This window comes from Heterocephalus glaber, unplaced genomic scaffold (assembly GCF_053883595.1).
Source record: "Heterocephalus glaber isolate CG9 unplaced genomic scaffold, H.glaber_assembly_v1.0 deba00001447, whole genome shotgun sequence".
Taxonomy (NCBI): Eukaryota; Metazoa; Chordata; class Mammalia; order Rodentia; family Bathyergidae; genus Heterocephalus; species Heterocephalus glaber.
In genome coordinates this window covers 13084599-13101679 of record NW_028258299.1, presented here as the reverse complement: position 1 = coordinate 13101679, position 17081 = coordinate 13084599, and the positions used below count along the sequence as shown (strand labels likewise).

The following is a 17081-nucleotide window of genomic DNA, read 5'->3' as shown; positions in this document are numbered from 1 at the left end:
AGTGATTCTTCTGGAATAGGGGATTTATCATAGAAATATTAATGGATTGATCTTGGCCTGAAGAGGCCTCCATGCATATTTTAAGTTTGGCCTAAAGGTTTTTCTGTACCTAGTGAACTGTAACCTAACTTGATGTATCACAGACTATCCTAACCTGGAAGTGTACTCTTGCAATAAGTAGCCACCTTTCAACCAATCACAGCATCTGAACCCCCAGCCAATCAATCTGCCAAAATATGACCACAGTAAGGCAAATGCTGACTGTAGCCAATCAGGCTGTTTCTATTTGTCCCCTCCTTTTCTCTGGTTATAAATACAACCTGTATATGAGGTGTGTGGAAAATTCTGAACCACGTTCAGTGTATCCTGCTGCCTGGTTCATCAGTAATTTCTTATTTTTTTCTTATTTATTTATGTATTTAATATATTTATTGGTACATTTTATGTATACAATATGTTTACATTTATCATTGTGTGCTTGTACTTGTACATGATGTATCTTCGTTCTTATTTTTTCCCCCATTACCTGTGCGCCCTTCACCCCCTCCACCCTTCCCTATTTACATGGACTTTGTTTCCATTTTTTTTTCTTTCTCATAATTTTTCCTTTCCCTTCTTCCCTTTCCCCTTCCCCTCCCACCATCCCTACATCTTTGGACCTTTTCCTATTTCAAATTATCAATTATTCATTTTAATCATTTTCATCCTTATTTACACTTTCAGTTTCTCAGACCAGAGAAACTATTAGGTATTTACACATGTGTGTCCTATTTATTTCACTTAAGAGTATCGCCTCAATGTGCATCCATTTAGCTATAAATGTCTCTAGTTTCTCGTTCTTTATGGCTAAGTAGTACTCCATTTTATAAAAAACACATCTTCTTTATCCAGTTTCCAGTTCATGGGCACTTGGGCTGTTTCCAAGCTTTAGCTATTACAAACATTAAAACTAGACCCATACCTATCACCATGCACTAAACTAAGATCAAAGTGGATTAAAGATCTAAATATTAAGACAGAAACACTAAACTTGCTGAAAGGTAAGTGAGCTAGAACTCTTGATGACATTGGCATAGGAAAGGCCTTTATGAACAAATCCTCAGTAGCCTGGGAACTAGCACAAAGAATCAACAACTGGGATCTCATCATGTTAAAAAGCTTCTGCACTGCAAGAGAAACCACCAACAGAGCTAAGAGACAACCTATAATGTGGGAAGAAATTTTTAACAGCTGTACCTCAGACAAAGGTCTACTATCGAGAATATATAAAGAACTGAAAAAAATCAGACCCCCCAAATTCAAAGACCCAACTCAAACATGGGCATCCAAAATGAACAGACATTTCTCAGACAGAGAAGTAAAAGAAGCAAATAAATATATGAAAAAATATTCAACATCACTGGTCATTCGAGAGATGCAGATGAAAACAACCCTGAGATTCCACCTTACCCCACAAAGAATGGCTGCTATCAAGAAATCAACCAATAACAAATGCTGGCGGGGGTGTGGGGAGAAAGGAACCCTTCTCCATTGTTGGTGGGAGTGCAGACTGGTGCAACCACTATGGAAATCAGAATGGAGATACCTCAAAGAACTAGGGCTAGAGGTCCCATTTGACCCAGCTAACCCCCTGCTGGGGATCTTCCCAAAAGAATGAAAAGAATCTTACCACAGCGATATATGTGCACCCATGTTTATAGTGGCATCAGTCATTTCTTTGTGCAAACTCTGCTGAATACAATTTATTTATAGTATTTCTCTCAACAGAAATAAGACCTTACATGATTGTCAGAGAAGCTAAGGAAATAAGTCTGAGTAGGGCAGTTGAAGGATCAGAAAAATGTCTTGAACAGGAATCCCCTGAGACCCAGGCAGATGGACCGGTGAGGGAGAATGGGGAGAGGTGAGGATCTGGGGTGCAGCTACAGTCACCCCTCATCTCGTCCAGGTAGGACAGCCTTTGAAGAGCAATGACTGCCCCTTTGGCTTCGAAATCTTGCATACAATCTTTTGACCAACTCTAGCTTGAAATTTGAAGGGAAGAGAATTCTGAGGAATGTAGTTCACATTTATTAAGGCCAAGCTGATGCAGGCTACTACATCCATGTTGTATTATGAGAGCAGTAGACACTCAGGAAATCTGAGGGCTGTAGGCTGAGTGAAGGAGTAAGTTCAGGTTGTGCATGGGAATGAATGAATGAATGAATGAGCAGACCCATTCTTAGCATTTGTCATGTGCCAGGGCAGGGGCTGAGACCTGAGATGGAGAAATATTAAAACTCTGCCTGTGATGAGCCTACTGTTGGTGAGGTTTCTCTTCCATGTACTTGTGAGGTTCCATGAGGGTCAAAGGTCTTTGTGATTGGTAACGTCAGATGCACACATCACCAGCAAGGGCGACCCATAGGACTCAGACTTGGGCAGCCTTTCTCCTCTGTTAGACCCTCCCTCGACATCACTAAACACAGCAATGTGAAATATGGAAAAGGACATTCAGTTCCCATGCACGTATTTATAGTTTGAGCCAGTCATGTAGCAGGCATGGGGCTGGGTTCTGAAGATGCAGTGGACAGAGCAGGCACAGCCCAGTGACTCACAGTGTACGATCAACGCAGCCAAGGTTCACCACAGTCCCCTTGGTCCCAGAAACTCCTGCTGTGGCCTTAAAGGTAGGGCAATTTTGCTCAAGGTTCTCAACCTTGAATCTCAATAGACTCCAGGTGTGAGCTCAATCTTCTGCATTGCAGTCAGGGTCCTTCTGCCTTATCAACTGGCCTCTGTGGGAGGCAGAGCAGGGTTGCCATGGGCCCCAGGAGTCCTATCTGGGAGGTACATGGAAGTGTCCGCAAGGGAAGGAGCTCCCATCCTGGGGAGGGGACATAGGTACATGCAGATGCCTGCCATTCCTGTGTGAAACTGGGGTTGGGGGAGGAATGGCAAATACACAGCTGCTCTCTGGGGCCCTAACTCTGGAGCTTGCCTTTCCTAACAGTTTTAGGTTTGAGTTTTGGTTAGATTTAGGATGATAGCCACCTCTTCTTCACTAGATTTCCTCTTGCAGAAGATGCACAAAAGGCTTGAGCATGACAGTGGGGGGGGCTTGTAGTCATCTAGAATAGCACTTTCTCCCCACCCCACATTCACTAAGCAACAGCCCCTATGTTGAGCTAAAAAAGCAAAAGAAAGCAAGTTCCTATCTTTACGGAGTGCAGTGATGTGTGAGGGTCTCAGGGAAGTAATTGGACAGTGATGATGAAGCGGGATCAGGGCTATGCTTGGCCACAGTAATACCCTGCGCTTATCTCTGAGGCCTCAGCTGATCAGAGTGCTCAGGGGAGCCATCCTTGACGAGGTGATCCAGGCAGGGTATGGAAGGATGTGTGGGTACTGGGCAAAGGCAGAGGACATAGTGAGTGAAAAGACATGAAGCCAGAAAGAGAAAGATGCGTCGCACCTGCCTGTAACCTGGGTGGACCTGCAGGGAGCTCAACAAGGAAGCATCCCTCCTCCCAGCTCCTCCCCCTCCCCCTCCAGGATTGTGGTGAGCTGTTTACCCAGCGTTAGATTCCGAGACAAGAGACAAACTGGTGAATTCTGCTGGGGATCACTGCACGCTAACACCCACTCATGGGAGCAGGGCTCTCTGCTCTGTCCTGGGCAGGTGTAGGAGGGAAGCCAGGGCCGAGCTGTAGGGCTGAGATTCAGGCTCTCCCCTTTTTCCTTTTAGGCTGCAGGGTTTCTACCTCTGGTTCCTGGTCCTACTTGACTGCCTAGCTGGTGCTATGATCCTATGATTTGACTTTGGGATTAGAGTTTGAACAAACAAAACTCCAGAAATCTCTGCTTGGAGGTTTTGGGTCCCCAAGTGTAGCTATTAACACAATCTTTGATTTTTCATGTCTAAGAGCAGCTGGATTATCCTGGCTCCTTCAGTGTAATAAATCCAAGCATATCCTTCAGTTTTTCTTAACATCATCTCTCTGGACACTCAGGCATTCAGCCCTTTCTTTCTAAAGGACTTCTTTCCTCCCTTTCTTCTTTGTCAACTGAGTCCACCTGGTCCCCACCCGGTCCCCTGGAGCCAGCCTCCTATAGCCTTCTCCTCTCAGTCTATAGTCTTCACTCTGTCTTGTGTATCACCTGTGTTCAGATCATCCTAAAGCATGCTCAAGTCATTTTCACAGTTTTTATTTACTGCAACGACATGAAAGTTGGCTATCTTGCTGAGGCACCCTATGATGCCTCTCTCCATGCATGCATTGTCTTCCCTTTTGCGTTCCCCACCATGCCAAGCACATCCAGGAGAAATGCGTGTGAATCGCTCATCAATCAAGCTTTTCCTGGAAGTGTTTGTGGAGGACGTCAGGGCTGTTGACTGTGGGTGCTGTGCTGGCCCTCTGTTCGTTTGTGCTCCCCAAGGTGATTCACTGGGGAGGGTGGGGAAGGAGCCTTCAAGTGTGGAGCTTCAGGCTCCTTGGAGCCTCGTGTGTTCTTCTTAACCCTGACTTTACTAACTGGGAGACAGAGAGGCTGTACAGGGCCTCCATGTCTGCAGGTGAGAGTGCTGGGCTCTGGGCCCAGTCCCTGGGAGTGCTCTCTGTCTGGGCACCCTTAGCCGTGCTGTCTGAGCCAGCGCTTGTCACTTGCCTGTCATCTCCACTGCAGCGGCTTCTTCCTCCCCACAGCATAGCTCTTGTAGGGCCTGGCCAGACAGCTGTGGGTTTTCCTCTCTTCTCTGAATGACTGGTTTTGAAATGTGGGCCGCTCTCTTCACATGACCGTCATTGCAAGGTCCCTCCCTTTGGCAATGATCCTTTCAATGAAAAAACACAGCAACAGCCGCATGATTTGTGATCGCCACAGTGAGAGCCACTTTTTCCATCCTGCCGGTAAGGTCTTCTGGACAGGGATGAACAAGGCGGAGGCCCAGTGTCTAGCGCTGTCTCCTGTACCTTCTGCAGGAGGGCGTCTGCTCAGGTGCACCAGCCCCCAGGGGTGGGAGGCTGTGGCTCCACTCCAGCTCTAGGCCAGCTGATTGGTTCCTTCACTGACAGGTGCGACAGATATCAATCAAGCCTCAGGGCCAGACCTTCCTGGGTCAGAGACAAAAGAACAGAGGGAGCAGAGGCAAAAGAATGCTGCCAGTTGGATGTAGTGGCACATGTTTGTAGTACCAGAATTCTGGGAGGCTGAGGCAGGAGGGTGACAAGTTGAAGCCCAGCTTGGGTAACCTAACGACTTAGAGAAACCCTGTCTTAAAATAAATAATAATAAAAAATGCTAAGAATATATCTCAGTGCAAAGGCCTTAAGTAGTACTGGGCTTAATTCCCAGTACTGACGAAAACTGTACAAAACCCAGGTCTGCCTCCTCAGAAGGAGCCCCTTTTGTGTGCCAGGAAGTCTTTCCACCAGCATGGGCTCTGGTCCTCGCAGCCTCGAAGAGTGGACTGGAGTAACAACAGCAGCACTGAGAAAGGTCATACACAGAATACATCTGCTTACCAAGTATGTTATTCAGCTTTGCATTTCTGAACAAGAACCCTGAGACAGTTCAAAAAGAGAACAGTTGGGGCAGGGGATTTAGCTCAGTGGTTCCACCACCTGCTCCACAAGCGCAAGGACCCGAGTTCGATCCCCGGTGCCCCCCAAAAATAATAAAATAAAAATAAGCCTTTAGGTTATTTGCTTTATTTACTAGAGGGCCCAAACCACTTTATACTTAAAACATTAAAAAAGCAAAAGGATTTAAAAATGATTTTAAACATGTATTAATATATTCGTGGAGGACTGATTTCCTGGGTGGTTGGTTGATTTCTAGAACAGACACAGCACCCATACGATGTCCCCTGGTGTCCAGGATGCCGTCTTCACTTGGGACTGTGGCTCAGGTTGCACCCACCCTCTCCAGGCGTTTCCAGGATGATGAGGAGGAAGCCAGCTGGAGACCTCGGTCTCCCCTCTTGGAGTACTTGGCAGAGCTCTCAACTCCTGAGCGCCGGGCCTGGCGTGTGGACAGGAGGAGGGGTGGCGGGAGGCGCGTTCCGTTCTTCCCTAAGGCATCTGTCCCGGGTGTCAGGTGGATGGAAAGGGGGCCCCCTTGGTAAGCACAGATGGCCTGGGTACACCCCTGAGTTTTTACTTTAAAAGGATAAAATGTGAGCCAGGTCGTCAGTTAGAGACACATGGGAAGTCTCCGGGCTCAGGGACTTGGCTACTGGTGGCGAGAGGAGAGGCCTCCTGCCCAGGCCTTTCGTTTTCCTCTCCCCACCTCAGCAGCCCCTCCACACCTCTCCCAGGCCTGCCACGCCCTCCCCTGCCCTGAACAAGGCCCAGGCACCTCTCGTGCCCTCTCAGCTCCGGATGCCTTGATTTCTTCGTGGAAGGGCAGTAATCCAGCAGTTCTGCAGGGAGATGCTGAGGAAGTGGGAGGGAAGCTGGCCGTCAGCACCACCCAGGGAGAGCACAGTGAAGCTGGACACGCAGAGCTCTGCCCCTTCCCTGCTGCATCCCATGGAGAGGGGTCCCTCACCCCACCTGGCCTTGCTCTGCTGATTTCACAAGTCCCTAGGCAGTCGTTATTTTATTTTATCCTGAGGTCACTGGTGCTGGGAAGATCTTGTACTACTTACCTGTGCTGTGTGGCACATTGAGAGGTAGTGGTTTAAAAGAACAAGCACGCAGCACCCAGTAAGCTCTGGACTTTGGGTGATCATGATGTGGCAGTGCAGCCTCACCAAGTTCTGAGATGACGAAGCCAGGGGGCGCTTAGCTGGGTGCTCTGGTTCAGGGCCTGTCACCAGGGTGCAGTCATTTGGTCTAGGTTGTCCATTTCCAAAGTCAACTCACTCATGGGCTGGGGTTGGGGCTGCTGGATAGAGCGCTTTTCATGTGGGCCTGAGCACATGTAGATGCTGGTTTCCCTTGAGCAAGCGATCAGGGGGTGGGGGAGAGAGAGAGAGAGAGAGAAAGAAGCCAGTGACTTTATAAACTCACCTCAGAAACAATGTACCACCATTTCTGCTGTGTCTTATTGGTCACACAACCCCCATAGTCACCCAGATATGGCAGTAATGGCAGAACGTCTGCTGTGTGCCTGGGCCTGGCATGCTGAAATAAAGAGACTCCTGGTAGTTCTGATTATGTTCTTTGTTACCAAAAGCTGTGGTAATGTCTAATACAGCTGTGATGAAACTACGGCACGTGTGTTACTGTGTTTTTCTTTTAAGACAAAAGATGATAATGTATGAGTTGTTTTTTCTAAACTCAAACCTCAGTATTTAGTTTTAATTGCAGCATTGGCACTTGGCAATAAATAAGCAGGTTTTGGGTTGCAGTTTGGCACTCGGTCTCCAAAAGGTTCACCATCATGAGTCTAATGGGTTAAGCACAAATTTCTGACCCAAATATTTAGGATATTTCCCAGTGTGGTCCCCACCTCCAGGTGCTGTGCTCAAGCCATTGCTCAAGTTGGTTTCTCTCTGGGCCACCTGTAAAGTTGTGAAACACAGCTCCTCCTGAAGGTCCATAGAGAGCATGTTCTATGTTCCATGTCTCCTTGTCCTCCACAGCAGTGTCCTGGGCCCAGATGGTGCTAATTTTCTCACTCATGTGCTTTACTGACCACTTCTGAGCACATGACTGGTGCTCAACAACTCTGGCCAGAAAGGAATTGTTCTGCAGGGATTGGAAACTTGCTTCTGAGTATGTCTTACATGATTTTGCCCAATATAGTATTTTTTTGTACCTCAGACCAAGGCCATTTTACTTCTAAACAGTCTCATAAATTGTCTGTCACAGGGCAGTGACTGTCCATTCTCTTGGAGAAGACAACACAAATGCTTTCTCATCCATATGCCCAGCAGAATTTATCCTGATGCAATCTTCCTACACTGGTAGAATGACCCCCGAGATGAATCATAAATATTACAGATGAAGACTTTCTACACGCTGGAAGGTTCAGTGAAGTATTTGTCTAAGTATTTGTCTACTGTGACTAGCAATCAATGAGATGTTCTACATAAAGATGCTTGTCTTAGTCACTTTCTTCATTGCCTGGACAAAATACTTGGCACCCTCAGTTTAAGGAGGGAGAGGTTTATTTTGGCTCACTTTTCAGTCCATTTCTCAGACTCCAAGGAAGGATGACATGGCAGAAGAGAGTTGCTCACAGCATGGTGGACAGGAAGCAAAGAGCAGAGAGGAGTCAGAGAGGGAGACACACCCTTCCATGTCACACCCCCAGTGACCCACCTCTTCTGACCATGCTCTATCTCCTAACAGCACTATAAACTGATGAGCACAATGCTGTCAAGATCCAATCACTTCCCAAAGCCCCACCTATGATCACAGGAAGCTCTTGGTGTATATCTAGATATAAACCATAACAGTGCCTTTAGAAGGTGCACATTTTATGATATTGTCATAGTGTTTGATCTTGACTATCCCTAAAAGGGTCATGTGTTGAAGCTTGGTTCTCACTGCAGCAATCTTCAAAGGTGAAGTTTTTGGAAGGTGACTGGATCATGGGCATTCTAATTTCAGCAGTGGATTAGTCTATTTTTTTCCCCATTAAGTTTATGGTACATTTTAGGTATAAAATGCAGTTACATTCATCATTGGGATCTTGTACCATTACATGAGTATCTTGGTTCTTATTTTTTTCCCCCTTCCCTTGCCCTCCCTTCACTCCCTCCACCCTTCCCTATTTGCAAAGACTTTGTTTCCAATTTTTTCCTTTTCTCATATTTTTTCTTTTCCCTTTTTTCCTTTCCCCTACCCCTCCCACTTCTTCTGCTCATTTAGACCTTTTCTTCCTGTTACACAATATCAATTATACATTTTTAAAAGTACAATATCAAGATCCAAGAGACATTACCACAGATTTTACAGAATTTAAAAGGATATAGAAAACATATTTCAAAGATCTGTTTTGAAATAAATTTGACAACTTCTAAGAAGTACCTTGGAAGACATTTTAGTGAAACTAACTCTGGAGGAAATATAAAATTTGAATAGCACCTATTAAAGAAAGTATATTGCTAGCTTGAAAACCTACCTATATGACAACAGCAGGCTCATATACATTTTAACTGATAAATTATACCAATTAAAGCAGAAAAAAGAAGGAACAGTTCTCCCCTCATTTTAGGAACTCAACATTGTGCTAATAGTAAAACTGGACAAAGATAATAGAAGAAAAAGTATGAACATAGATAGAAATTTGTTTAATAAAACAAACTGTTAGAAGTCAGACCTGGCAGGATGTAGAAAGTGGTTTTATTATAGGGATGGCAGTGTTGGTTCAGCATTGGAAGATCCACCCCCAAAAGTCATCATTTAAACAGAGGAAAGGAAAAAGCCATATGATCCTGTCACTAGTTGGAGAAAAAGTATTGGACAAAATTCTACAGCTGTTCGTGGTAAAAGCTATCAGGAGACTAGAAATAGAACAGAACCTTCTCAACAGATTAAAGACATGTACTCCATACTTCCAGTGAGAATGCCTTATATGAATGGAGAAGATACAATGCTTTCTCCTTAAGGTGAGGAACAAGGTCAGATAGGCTTACTCTTCATCTGTCCATTAAACTTTGAAACCTAGTCCCCACCAAAATAGTCTGGCAATAAAATGACACAATTAGGATAGGATTGGCAAGATAGAAGCAAAATCTTTACATGTAGATGAAATGATCATCTACAGAGAAAATATCAAGAAATCTCTAGGAGTTCCTAGAACTTGTATTTGAATTTAGCAGGATTAGAAAACACAAAGTATATATAAAAATTCAGGTCTGTGTATACTTGCTATAAATGAAGAATTGGATATTGAAATTTAAAAGTTATGTAGGAGTACAAAGGACCTAGAAAAGTTTTAAAAACAAAACAAAACAAAAACAGTGTTGGAAGACGTTTAGTACCTAATTTTTAAGACTTCTTCTAAAGCTACAGTAATCAAGGCAGTGTTGGTGTAAGGAAAGACATATAGATCATTTGAATAAAACAGAGAATCTAGAAATAGAACCACACATATATGGTCCACTGAGCTTTGAAAGATTATTTAACATTAGCATTTTATAGAATATAAGCTCAATTCAAGAGCCGAGGAACAGATAGTGTTTTCAGCAAATGGCACTAGAACACCTGGTATCCGTATGTAAAAAATTAACCTCAACCCTTTATTTCCTTATATGAAAATAACTTGAAGGGATCTATGAACCTAAATATGAAAGCCTAACAGTATAAAACTTTAAGAGGAAATTATAAGGGAAAATGTTTATAAATTCAGGGTAGGCAAGAGCTACCTAGGATACAAAAGACATGATGTATAAAAGAAAAAAATTGATAAATGAGATTTCATCAAAATTTAGAACTTTAAATGACATCATTAAAATGAAAAGTAGTCCTTAAACAGACCATATTTACAATGCCTATAACCTGTGACCGGAATATATAATGAATTCTTAGAGCTCAGTAATAGACAACCCAATTATAAAGTAGACATAAGATGATAAATAGCCAGTAGAGTACAAGGAAAGGTGTGCAACTCTAGAATCAGAAAAATTCTAATCAGCACAATAACAAGATTGAATTATATACTCATTAGGGAGATGAAGTTCAAAGTTTTGAAAGCCTTGTCATGACGTTTTTCTTTTTGTTGGGTTCTCTCCCTTTGCGTTTAATTTGTCACACCCAATGGATTCATTCTGCTGGGTTTCCTAGGGTTGTGATCCTCATTGTTTTTTCCTAGGGTATTGTCTAAAATTTTTTGGAGTGCCTGTTTGATATTCATGAAGTTCCTGAGGTGGTCTTTATCATGAAAGTATCTTATTTCTCCATCAATTTTGAAAGACAGTTTTGCAGGGTACATCAATCTGGGTTGGAGGATGTTTTCCTTTAGGGCTTGAAATACATCACTCCAAGCTCTTCTTGCCTTGAGGGTTTGCATTGAGAAGTCTGCTGTGATTCTGATGGGCTTTCCTTTGTATGTGATTTGTTTCTTTTCTCTCACTGCTTGTAGAATTTTGTTCTTCTGTTGGATTTCTGGAATCCTAACTATTATATGCCTATGTGTAGATTTTTTTTGATCAAGGCTATTTGGAGTCCTATATGCCTCACTTATCTGTATGTCAAGTTCTTTTCCTCTCCTTGGGAAGTTTTCTGCCATCACTTCTGTGAACAGTTTTTTTTATGTCATCTGCACTCTCTCCTCCTTCTTCATTGACTCCAATCAGTCTTGTGTTATTCTTCTTTGCATGGTCTAGCAGCTGCTGGATTGATTTCTTGTGTTCCTTTACTATTTTAAAGCAATTTTTCTTTTCCTGGTCACTAATTGCAATCTTTTCTTCTGTATCTGAAATTCTATCCTCACATTGGTTCATTTTGCTGTGCAGACTTTCGATGGAATTTTTAATCTCCTGGAAATCTGTTTGCATCTGTTTCATGGATTCCATTTGTTTCCTATGTTGGGATTCCATCATATTCCTCAGAACCTCTATTTTTTTTATCTGTGTTCTCTCTAGATTTATTAAGCATGGCTTGCACCACGAGCCCAATCTTTGTGGTTATCTGAGTAATTAGTTCTGATTTCATTTTTCCCAGATCCTCTTTCGTTGCCAGTTCAGAGAGTCCAGGTAGTTGAGTATCACATTGTTCCATTTCGTTTCCCTTTGGGGTTGCTGTAGGTGATCAAGAAGTCTGTTTTTGAGGCTTGTTTACATGTCTTCTCATTTCCACGGTGGGGAAGGGTGCTTCTGGCACCAGCGCGGCTCACCTTCTCTGCCCTAGGAGCTTGGGATGGTGGTGGGGAGGTTCCTTCTGGGTGCCGGGGCAGGCTCAGCTTCTCTGCTGGATTAGCCTATTGATGGATTCATAATTTGATGGCATTATTGGAAGGTGATGGAAATTTATGTGGGGAGGCTTAGATGGAGGGAGTGGGTCATGAGGACACAGCCTTGGGGACTCTACCTTGTCCCAGGCCCTTCCTTTCTGGCTCTCTCTCTCCTTCCTGATCACCATGAGGTGAGCAGCTGCCTCCTCTACATGCTCCTGGTGGCAGAAGGTCTGCCTCACCTTGGGCCATAAAGCCAGTAATAGAGCCAGTGGGCCAGGAACCAAAACCTCTAAAACCAGGAACCAAAATGAATCTTTCTTTATTTAGGTTGTTTTTCTCAGGTATTTTGTCACAGCAACAGAAAGCTAACACAGACATCATGGGAGAAGCAAGTAGATCCTTGTAACAGAAAAGCTTGACAGGATCATAAAACCAGAATGTTCTATCCTATATTCAAGTCCCAGATGCAGTATTCTCTAGCTGACCACTTTTAATCAAACAACTCATAATTATTTTTAGCAAAGACAAGTGGTTTGAAGAAAGAGAAATTTAGGACAGAAGCTGATGATAGGAATTCAACCTTAATGTATGCAAACAATACAGGTAATTTGGTTATCTTTGAACTTCAAGTTTCCTCTTTACAAAACAGGATTATGTGTAGCATATTTTACACACATGCATCACTTCAGCATTTATTCTCAATTTGTGCATTTGTAAAATGGAAATCATTCTATCTGTTCTGTCTCTTTGATCCTCCCAATTCTGTGAGGCACAGTGAGGAAAGCCTGTTTGTAGAGCACTTTTCTCTCTGAAAACACCCATCATGAGCAGACTGTAATCAGGGTGCATGGGAGGAGACACAGACTTCGTGCTCTGGGAGTCCTGGATTCCAATCTCGCTTCTGATTAATATAGGAAATCAGAACCTCTTTGATCACTGGGTTTTCTCCTCTGCAAAATAAAGATCTTTCTTTTGCAGGATTATGGTGAAGACGGGAAGGGCTCTCATCTAGAAGGGAAGCCAGCAGGACCTTGCCACTAGCTGTCCTGCCCCCCTCAGCTGCTTGTGTTTCATCTGGTGCTTAATGGAGGTAGGAGGAGTCTGAGTGAGCTTGCACTAACATCCAGGTTTTTTTGTGCTATGATTTTTGGTTAGCAGTGGCTCTGCCTCTGCAATGTGACAGATGGTGAGAGAGAAGGAAGCGTTTGGGTACCCAGCTCCATTCCCTTGCAGATGAAAAGCACGAAGCCTTTTCCATGGTTTTAATTCTCATTCCAGACTGGAACAGTAGGTTCTTTCTCTAGTTTTTCTGTCCTTACTGGGGAGGAGCCTGGGGACATATTTCACAGCTAAGTCAACTGCTTTTTTTCAAATTCAGATGTAAGCCTTGAACAAAGTGAATTACTGACTATCTCATACAGTTAAGACAGTCATCCACTTTGCTAATAAAACTTCAAAGGAGGACTCATTCACCAATCCACTGTTTATTGAGCACCTACGACACACCAGATGATGTTTTGGAGCTTGGAGAGATAGATCAGGGTGTACAGATGTGACTAGACTACTGTGGTATGGTAGAAGTTTTAGTGCTAAGAAACCCAAGTTCACCTGCTGGCTTTGAACTTAGTTTCTCTTTGAATCCAGGGTAATAAATTCCTGTTTCATAGGACTTTTTTATGGCAGGCTGGCTAGATGTTCTATACCAGGCAACCTGGGACAGCATCTCAGCCATGCACTTAGTGGCCTTGGTAAGTCAATTTCCTTCTTTGAGCCTCAGTTTCTTCATTTGCACAAGGAAACAATAAAACATATTTTGAAAGGGTTTTGAGAGGTTCAGAGTGAAGGGTGGCAAGTGAAAGCACTTTGTGAAGTTCAAGGCACAGAGAATATTTTTCCAGACCAAACTGGAATCCATTCTGAACTTCTTAGTTCTTCTTGAGGTTAATTCTTTCTCTTGTTTTCTTATTAGGCCCGCCTGAAGGAGGCTACAGGAGGACTAGCATCTTTGCCCTTGTTCTTTCCATTGCTCTGTGCAACAGATCTTTGGTTGCTGAAACCCACAGTGGAAACAAATGACTTGTCAAGGTAACTTCTGCAGCTGCTTGCCCTTGGCCTGAGCTCACCCTCTTGGCTGTGGCTTGCTTCGGGCTTTCTTAGCATATTAGACTTGGGCTTTGAAGGGCTCAAGAGTGGACTGCATCTCTCTCAGCTCTTGGTCTCGGGTTATTTCAATCAAAGCACGTCTCTCAGGGGCATTCCTTGTAGATGGGGCCAGACTTTCCCTCTTCAGTGCCTCTTGCACTTGCAAATATGTCTTCAGAATCCTGGCATCCTGGACTGTGGATAGTCTGGGGCCCAGTGGCCTCTCTGGGCAGGGCACTGTGACTCAAGAGTGGAAAGTTAGAGTAGCTAGTGTCCTGGATCTAAGTGATTCCATCTCTCCACCCTCAGAGCGGGTGGAGGAAGGTCTAAGGCTCTGCAAAGATTTTCCATAGGGCAGGATGCAGCATAGCAGGGAGCTCTACTGGAGCCCAGCTCTGCCCTGAGGTCTGGCTGGTGGCAGGGCCTAGGCCTAAGTGATCTTCCAGGGCTCTGTGTGTTAGAACTGATGTGCAAGGGATTGGGGGCGGTGGCAATGGGAGGCGGAGGAGTCATTGAGTGGCCAAGGGACTAACGGAGGCCACAGAAGTTGGGGAGGGTGAAGGGTTGCTGAAGCACCTGTGTCCCTGCGTTTTGGAAAGTTGGAGCCTTGGGCAGACAGTGGCTATTTGGGAAATGTGAAAGTGAGGTTTGATTCTCTGACCCGCACAGGCAGCAGCATTTCCTGTCGTTAAACTCCAGTCAGTTTGGATTTTCCCAGCACCAGTTTTAGGAGGGCCACGCTGTCGCTTTCTCAGGTCTGAAGCCCACCCGGGGAACAGCTATCAGCTCTCCTCTCCGAGATATTCAGTTTTCTCACCTATAAAATAGAAGTGATGACGATTCTCACCTTGGGAATGGAAGTCAGGCTGGATGTTGAAACATGAGCTTCTTCTAAAGCTCTAAGCTCCTAGACAATTTCTGGAAATACAGAAGCAGCAAATGTAGCTTATGCAAAAGCTTACAGAAAGGGGGCAGTTATACCTGTGTTGCTCCAGGATCATGAAAGGGAAACTGTTCAAAACAGAGCGTTTCTATTTGTCAGCTGGTCCTCGATGCAGTCTCTCCCATGTGCATCCACTGTGGCCCGGTCAGTGGAGGCTCTAGGGTGTGGACACTCGTCAGGATGTTTTGAGCCTGTGAGTGACATGCAAGTCATCACACACCTTGAGAGGCATCTGCTTCCCATAAAGAGAGGTTGATTTCAGAACTGGGCCAACTGGGAGCCAGCTGGAGCTTGAAAACTAGCCCCAAAGTGTCTGAGAAATACTTGGGGAGTAAAAGTAACCTCACTCTCTGTATGAGAACAAAGCTATGTGCTGGGTTCACAGGGTCATAGGATTTTAGACCTGGGAGGGCTTTGAGTTCAAAGAATTCCATCATCTCATGATATAGTAAAGGAAATCCAGGTCCAGAGTGGGGAAGAGGGCAACCCGGATTGTGCAGATCCTGCTGGGAGACAGCTGTGTCCTTCTTAGTGAAGATCCTGTGGCATATGAAGAAGTTGGTCTCAGCTGGGAGTGGTGGGGCATATTGTAATCCCAGTCACTCACTTGGGAGGCTGAGGCAAGAGGATCACAAGTTCAACTTAGACTTTGTCTCAAAATAAATAAATAAAGTGACACGGATCTATCTCAGGGGGAGGCAGGCACTGAGTTCAAACCCTAGTACCTCACACAGGCATCACACACGTGGATATGACACACACACACACACACACATGCATCCATACACAGTAGGTCTCATGTGTTTTACCAGATTGTGAGCAAAGCGTTAACTGCTAAGCGTCAGGAGGGGGATGCCAGTGAGTGCAAACTTCTGCAGGCTGGGAGGGTTTCCTGGGACCATTCTATCACATTGCTTGGGCAGAAGCCCAGGGGGTCATCCTGGCTGTGGGCTTCCCAGTCCTCATACCTCTGAGTCCGGCAGACCTGTTGACATCCCCACCCCCTCACACACAGCTCTTGCCACCAGAACTGGGTCTAAGCTGAGGCCAGGCAGGAGAAGAGGTGGCCTGTTGGCGACATGGTGGCCCTCAGCAGGAAGGAGGAGCTTCTTTCTCCCTTTGGCCTTTCGCTCCCCTCTTCCTCAATCTAGCCATGACCTCAGGGTCATTCCTCAGTGCCTTTTCTAGCTCCAAGCCTTGGTCCTGACTGGCCCTTTTGCCTGGCTCATTCCAGCCCTGGGAGCTGCATGGCTTCTGCCCATTGCCCTGTGTCTGGCTTTGCAGTCATAGGAGAGGGGACTTCCCTGGGGTAGGACAGTTGTGTCCTTCACTCTCATTCCCTTGTCCAGCTTTGTTTTTTAGCACGGCGTGGAGCAGCTTAGAGCATATTTGTGGATGGCCTCAGACCTCCAGTCTGTGAGAGATGCAGAGCAGACCTTTGGCACTTGTGTATGTTGACTGGAGGACTGAAAGGCCGGGTGACAGAGCCTTTCTCTGCCCCTCTTCCTCATGCTCCTTTCCACGCCATGAGGCCACTTTGGCTCCATCGTTGGTTTCACTGTCTCCATACAAATCTCCTCAGAATGTTTGAGCAAATTGTTCTCTAGGTCTTACACAGATGTGTAGGAATCATGGTGTGATGGCTGTGCGTGAAATGGTTGTGTCTTCTAGAGGAGGCGCTTTCCTCTGTCCCCACCCATGGATACCCTGGCCCAACAGGCAGATTCTTGGTCATCGTCTCCATCCAGGAACCCCACGGTCCCACTGCCTGCCGAGCAGGACCTGAATCCCTCGTTGCCTTTGAGGCACTGCACATGGGGTACAGCCTGACTTCCAGGCCTTTCTCCCTTCCAAGCCCAAGAAACCTGTGCCCCAGCCAGACTTTCCTCCTCCCCCTCCTCCCAGTGTCTGCTTCCTCAGCCCTGGCCCTTGGAAACCTCATGATTCCTGCAGCTTGACTCCCCCAGCTCACTGGAAGTTTCTTGGTTTCTTGGTTTTCAGGCCTCAGCCTGCACCTCTATTGCCTGTTGGCATCTCTTCCTGCGACCCTGGCCAGCAGCTAAATTCAACATGGCTGAGGCCTGCCTCTATTTTCTCTCCCTGAGTGTCTTCTTCCCCCTTCTCCCCTGTTTCTATTCAGAGTCCTACCATTCTCCCAGACACC

At 45.3% G+C, this 17081-nt stretch overlaps 1 long non-coding RNA gene across 1 annotated transcript in view; it reads left to right on the top strand.

Annotated features, from left to right (window-relative positions):
* Positions 1-7412: 7412 nt before the first annotated feature.
* The window catches only part of LOC110346693 (uncharacterized), a 34022-nt gene continuing 24353 nt past the window's right edge, over positions 7413-17081 (top strand). The window contains exons 1-3 of the long non-coding RNA XR_002390891.2: positions 7413-7956; positions 12811-12922; positions 13802-13917. This is a non-coding gene — a long non-coding RNA (uncharacterized LOC110346693). The remainder of the gene's footprint in view (positions 7957-12810; positions 12923-13801; positions 13918-17081) is intronic.